Source organism: Colobus angolensis, unplaced genomic scaffold (assembly GCF_000951035.1).
Source record: "Colobus angolensis palliatus isolate OR3802 unplaced genomic scaffold, Cang.pa_1.0 Scaffold3, whole genome shotgun sequence".
In the NCBI taxonomy this organism is placed as follows: domain Eukaryota; kingdom Metazoa; phylum Chordata; class Mammalia; order Primates; family Cercopithecidae; genus Colobus; species Colobus angolensis.
The window spans coordinates 20,670,422-20,676,899 of record NW_012116265.1 but is presented as its reverse complement, the minus strand read 5'-3'; the positions used below and the strand labels follow the sequence as shown (position 1 = coordinate 20,676,899).

Sequence of the window (6,478 nt, the reverse complement as noted above, 5' to 3'; positions counted from 1 at the left end):
AAAAAAATGAACTGGGCATGCCTGTAGTCCCAGCGACTGGAGAGGCTGAGGCAGGAGGATCACCTGAGCCCAGAATGTTGAGGCTACAGTGAGCCGAGACCATGCCACTGCACACTCCCGCCTAGGCAAAAGAGCAAGACTCTGTCTCAAAAAAAAAAGGAATGTAATTTATCAGCAAACAAGTGGGGAGAAACAGGGTTTTCATGGGTAGAGAGGGGGAAGTCACTGAACATTAATTACTAATATAGCAACTCCTTGGTTAATCCATTTAAGATGACTAGGGGGTCTCTTCCTAATCCCATACTCCACTAGAGAGGACAAGTGGGAAAGGCTGGACTAGTTAAGGTTGCTGGGGATCTCCCAAGAGCTGCAGAAGCAGAGATAAGACGAGTCTTCTTCTAAATCCACATGGTCCTTCCAAGGCTCTCATCCTCCAGGACTACCACTTCTCAGTCTACTTAGTTGCCTTCTGACATGCTTTCTTGAGGGGAAGAAAACAACGGAAGAGTAATAACAAGCAGCAGAAACTACCAAGAATGAAAAATAAGTCCATGGATGTTGCAAATAGAATCATCCTCCTTTACATATGTCACTCCAGGAAAACTGCCAAGAACCACACACTCCTCTAGATACACTTCCTGCAGATCCTCCAGACTCCTCCCTTAAGCACGTCAGTATTCTCTTTATTCTCCCCTTCATTTCAATCCTCCTTTTGCCCCAAGATTTCGAAGTGCATTTTTTTATGGTTTTTGTTTTGTTTTGTTTTGTTTTGTTTGAGACGAAGTTTCTTGTTGCCCAGGCTGGCGTACAATGGCATGGTATCGGCTCACTGCAACCTCCACCTCCTGGGTTCAAGTGATTCTCTTGCCTCAGCCTCTTGAGTAGCTGGGATTACAGGAATGCGCCACCACACCCGGCTAATTTTGTATTTTTAGTAGAGACAGGATTTCTCCATGTTGGTCAGGCTGGTCTCAAACTCCTGACCTCAGGTGATCCGCTCGCCTCAGCCTCTCAAAGTGCTGGGATTACAGGCCTGAGTCACTGTGCCCAGCCTCAAAGTGCATGTTTTATAATCTCCAAAATATATGGCAATATTGTACCTAGTATTTAATGATATCCTATTGATCATTACCTGTGTGTCGCAGCTGAACATACATCCTAAAGCCTTGTATAGTATTTCTACGTTATGATAAAATTTATAACATGTTACATTACTAAAACAAATTTTCTTGGTTTTTTTTTTTTTTTTTTTCTCCAAGACAATCTTACTTTGTCACCCAGGCTGGAGTGCAGTGACGTGATCTTGGCTCACTGCAACCTCCGCCTCCTAGGTTCAAGCAATTCGCCTGCCTCAGCCTCCCAAGTAGCTGGGACTACAGTCGCATGCCACCACACCCAGCTAATTTTTTGTGTTTTTAGTAAAGATAGGGTTTCACTGTGTTAGCCAGGATGGTTTCAATATCCTGACCTCGTGTTCAGTCTGCCTCAACCTCCCAAAGTGCTGGAATTAAAGGCATGAGCCGCCACACCCAGCCCCTTAAACAAATTTTCTTTGCCACTAAAGGATGTACTATAATGTCAAGATTTAAAACATAAGATAGCAAAAATTTTTTTTAATTTAAGGAGTATATTATTTCTCCCCAGCCCTATCAAGAAAACATAAAGGGAGGCTGGGCGCAGTGGCTCAAGCCTGTAATCCCAGCACTTTGGGAGGCCAAGACGGCAGATCACGAGGTCAGGAGATCGAGACCATCCTGGCTAACACGGTGAAACCCCGTCTCTACTAAAAAAAATACAAAAAACTAGCCGGGCAGGTGGCGGGCGCCTGTAGTCCCAGCTACTCGGGAGGCTGAGGCAGGAGAATGGCATAAACCCGGGAGGCGGAGCTTGCAGTGAGCTGAGATCCGGCCACTGCACTCCAGCCTGGGTGACAGAGCGAGACCCCGTCTCAAAAAAAAAAAAAAAAGAAAGAAAACATAAAAGGAGGGAGGGAGAAAGGGAGAGGGGGAAGGGTTGAAGAACTATTAGGTACTATGCTTACTACCTGGGTGACAGGACCAATCATACCCCAAACCTCAGCATCACACAATATAGCCATATAACCTACCTGCATATATATTCTCAGGATCTAAACTAAAAGTGGGATTTTTTTTTTTTAAAAAAAAGGGGAAAAAAATCAGAGTTCAGAAATCTGCAGAATTCAAGATCTATTCTCTAGAAATCAAAACCTGTTACACACAATAGATGTGTTTTGGCAAGTCCAAAATACAATGTAGCTTTTCAAGTACTCTATTATATAAAATACTTTTTTAAAGATAATTAGTTTAGGAAGTTTTGAAGCAAACTAAAAAACTACATATACAGGTTTTATACTTTTACAGAACTAGATTTTCAGTTACTCACATTTCTATTAGAATGTATTGTACAGCGAGTTGGAGAGCAGGAAGCAGAAAAGTAGATCAGAGACTTATAAAATAAGACAAGACTTCTCTGAAATAGAAAATAAACTTAATTAACTAGTGTTACTTGAACTTCCACTTTTTAAAATCACTTACCTAAATAAAACTTCAATATGTGAAACTGAGTCTCACTAAATAGCATAGTTAGGAGCACATAGTTTCTTTGGGATTTAAGGCCCACCATTTATTCAACTACAGATAACCAAATCCCACTGTAAAATAATTTGCGTAATCAAAGCTATTCCTAGGTAAGTATAATCAGATGAATAATAAGTCCACCTATTAAAACCAGGTAATCAAACGGCCCAATGTTCTCACTTACGAAGAATGAACTTTTCTATTTGTCATACACTCAATCTGGATTTCTCATTCTTCCATCATTTGGTGTAGAACTGAATGATCTATATAAATGTACCATGACTTAAACAACAACTCTAGTGGTAGGAATAATCCACTGAACTCAATGCAAGAAATGAAAAGCTTTCCTTCTTGAAACTTATGTCACAGAAAAAAAGTAGTAAATTTATTTTGTGAAAAGACTGCATCTGCTTTAGAACTCACACATACAATGGTTATATGTCTTGCAGTCTTCCAAATGAAAATAAAAATTTTAAGGAAATAGGCCGGGCGTGGTGGCTCACGCCTGTAATCCCAGCACTTTGGGAGGCTGAGGCGGGCGGATCACAAGGTCAGGAGATCGAGACCACGGTGAAACCCCGTGTCTACTAAAAATACAAAAAAATTAGCCGTGCGTGGTGGCGGGCGCCTGTAGTCCCAGCTACTCAGGAGGCTGAGGCAGGAGAATGGCGTGAACCCGGGAGGCGGAGCTTGCAGTGAGCCAAGATCGCGCCACTGCACTCCAGCCTGGGCAACAGAGCGATACTCTGTCTCAAAAAAAAAAAAAAAAAATTTTAAGGAAATATAATCTGAAATAAAACTGATTTTTGAGAGAGAAAAAAATAATCCAAAAAATCCTGATTGAAAGCTATACCAACAGTTTCTTCACAATTTCATAAAACATTAATGAAGGGGTTACATAATCCCCTGGATTAAAGATTTTAAAGAAAGCTGCAAGGATCTCTTTCAGTTTTCAATACTGCTTCCTCTGTTCTTAACAGCCATAAAAACAGATCTAAATCAACTCCTAAATATAAACCATCTAGCTTTCAATGGAAGAAAAATCAAACCAAGTACAGATAAAACATACATTCTTTTTAAAAACACATTGCAAATTACATTTGGGTTCCTCAAACAAATTTACAACATGTACCACATCCAGTTTATTCTCAAGGGAGAAAACCATCAAAACAAAAGCTCCCGCTTAATAAATGATTTACTTTGTAGTTAAGCCTCTATCCCAGGTGCATTTTGCTGTCACATATTATTACTATTGCTTTTCTCTACAAAGACCTAGAAATTGTATATCTAGTTCCTTTAAAAATATCTGTATATGTTTTATATTAGTGTAAGGACAAGAAATACTTAATATTTTTACTCTCTAAAAAGGAAGTATCTTTTCATTTTTCTTTTTCGCAATGTTTCTTCCTTTGTTTTTGCTTATTTTCTATACATGACATTTTCTCAAGCCAGTCCATTTCAGTGTTGTTTACTGTCAATATGTCTGTGTATACTCAGGTTTTTACAAACAATGCTTTACAGTACAGTGATAAAAAAAGAAAGGGTGAACAAGAGGGCACAAGTGAAACAAAAGCGGACCACATCTGAGACACACCATTCAATTTCTCTGCCTCAAATTCCCTTAAGTTCTCATGCCAAAGATTCTCAATATCCAAAAAAGTTCCAGAGTCAGAGGCATAACACAATATGTGACAAGACAAACACAGGAGGAACCAAATCAGAAACTGAAGAAATTTAATGGAATGTAATACAAGAGTTTCACTCTTGTTGCCCAGACTGAGCGCAATCGTGTGATCTCGGCTCACTGCAACCTCCGCCTCTGGGGTTCAAGCAATTCTCCAGCCTCAGCCTTCCAAGTAGCTGGGATCACAGGCATGCGCCACCATGCTCGGCTAATTTTGTGTTTTTATTAAAGACGGCAGTCTCACCATGTTGGTCAGGCTGATCTTGAACTCCTGATCTCAAGTGATCCACTCGCCTTGGCCTCCCAAAGTGCTGGGATTACAGGCGTGAGCCACCGCACCCAGCTTTCAGACTTTTTTAACTCTGAGAAATATATTTTATCCTTTGGCCAGGAACTCAAAAAAAGAAATACACTTTACATTGTGACTTAGTACATACATGTAGGAGAAAAGTTTCCCAAAACAAAACTTTTCCTTACCAAATGCAATGTCACTTTATTCTGTTCTACATTTTATTTTCAATGCTGGTAAAAATTCGCAACACTAATTTTATAAATTACTAATAAATCACAATCCACAATTTGAAAAACACAGGCTTAAAAATGGGTATCCTTTATAATAGGATCTTTTGGGCAATTTGCCTCTACCTGTCCCTTTAGCAGGATGGGCAGGTATTTTAAAGTTGTTACCATTATTACCGGTTTCATTAAAGTAAGTAGTTCTTAAAATGTGGTCCTCTGACCAACGTGATCATCATTTGAGATAAATATAAATTATTGGGCCCCACCCCAGACCTACTGAAACCCCCAGGTGGGGCCAAGCAATCTACAGTTTACCAAGCCCTCCAGGTGATTTTGATGCAAGCTAATATCTGGGAGCCACCCCATTGAAGAAATCAGGTCTTTATCTTCTATTTAACAATCCAGTACACGCTACTATGTGCCACTCACTATCCCAAAAGCTCTACAAATACTGACAAGAAAAAAAAAAAAAAAACACCTTATAAAGTAGGAACTATTACTGTTAGTATTCTGATGAGGAAACTGCACAGAAACTTAGCTAAGTGGTGGAACGAGAATTCAAACTCCTTTTCAATTTAGCCGAGTATACCTATCCTCTTTCTGATCAAGTATCTACTTCTACTCCTTTAGTTCAGCTACTCCTCCCCTTTTCCCTCTCAAATTCCCCACCCTGTCAATGAACCTATTTCCTAATATTACTGCCATCGTCCTAAAACAAATTTCTTTTCTAAAACAAGTCACTTAACCTTGCTTTTAGGAGTTTTTCTTTGGTCCTAGATGTCATCTTGGTATTAATTATGAAACTGAAGTTTCTTCTATTTCTGAAGACCTGTGAACCTATATGGCTCCACTGTTAATTTCTCATATATCTGCTGTCCTAGCCAGTTCCACGAAACCATTACTCTCTCGGGCAACTTTCTTTCTCTACCTTATCTACTACTCCCTCCTATAGGGATTCTCCCCCACCTCCGCCCATCACCGTCCCATTTTGCATGACTCCTCTCCAACCGAGGGAACTTCCACTTCCCTGCTGGCTCCTCACCCCGGTCTCAAACCCGAGCCACTCCTCCAGGACTTCTTTCCTGGTCCCCTAGGGATCCTCAGACCCAGGAGCGGCCAGGCCAGTTGTGTCTCTCATCCCAGTTCAGCTATGGGGGCGCAGGGCGCTTCGGTTCCTCCCCCAGGCGGTGCAAGATCTCTATACGTCCGACCCTCCCAAGACCCGCCGCTCCTCATCTCCCCAGGAGCCCCCTCCCTTGGACAGCCGCTTTTCTCACGACGGTCCCCAACCCCCTCCGAGCGTTTCCTCAGACGCCCCTACTTGGAGCAAGTCTGCTCCCTGTCACCCGGGACCCCGGCCACCCTCGGCCTTCCTACCTCCCTCGGACCGGGGCCACTCCCAGTTCCCCTGCCCCCCACCCCCCACCCCGCTCTCTCCACACGGGCCGCGGCCGGGCTTCCCGGGTTCCCCTTCTCCCTGACACCCAAGCCGTCCTGGGTATTCCCGAGACACCCCGCCCTCGGAGCAGGTCGTTACAGGTCACCCCCTTCTCTGGGACCCTGGCCGCTTCCGTTTCCTCAGATACCTACTCCCCACACACTGGCCGCCGGTCAGCGCCCCAGACCGGAGCAGCTGGACGTCCCAAGGGACCTCCTGCCCTGACCCGCGTGGGTCCGG

The 6,478-nt window shown here is 42.8% G+C and overlaps 1 protein-coding gene across 7 annotated transcripts in view; it reads right to left on the bottom strand.

Moving 5' to 3' along the window:
- The window catches only part of NUMB (numb homolog (Drosophila)), a 205,435-nt gene that overhangs the window by 198,523 nt on the left and 434 nt on the right, over positions 1 to 6,478 (bottom strand). The window contains exon 2 of one of the 7 annotated variants that reach the window (XM_011949611.1): positions 5,843 to 5,948. The exons of the other annotated variants lie outside the window; for them this stretch is intronic. The gene's annotated coding sequence lies outside the window, so the exon portion shown is untranslated. The remainder of the gene's footprint in view (positions 1 to 5,842; positions 5,949 to 6,478) is intronic. 7 annotated transcript variants of the gene reach the window in all.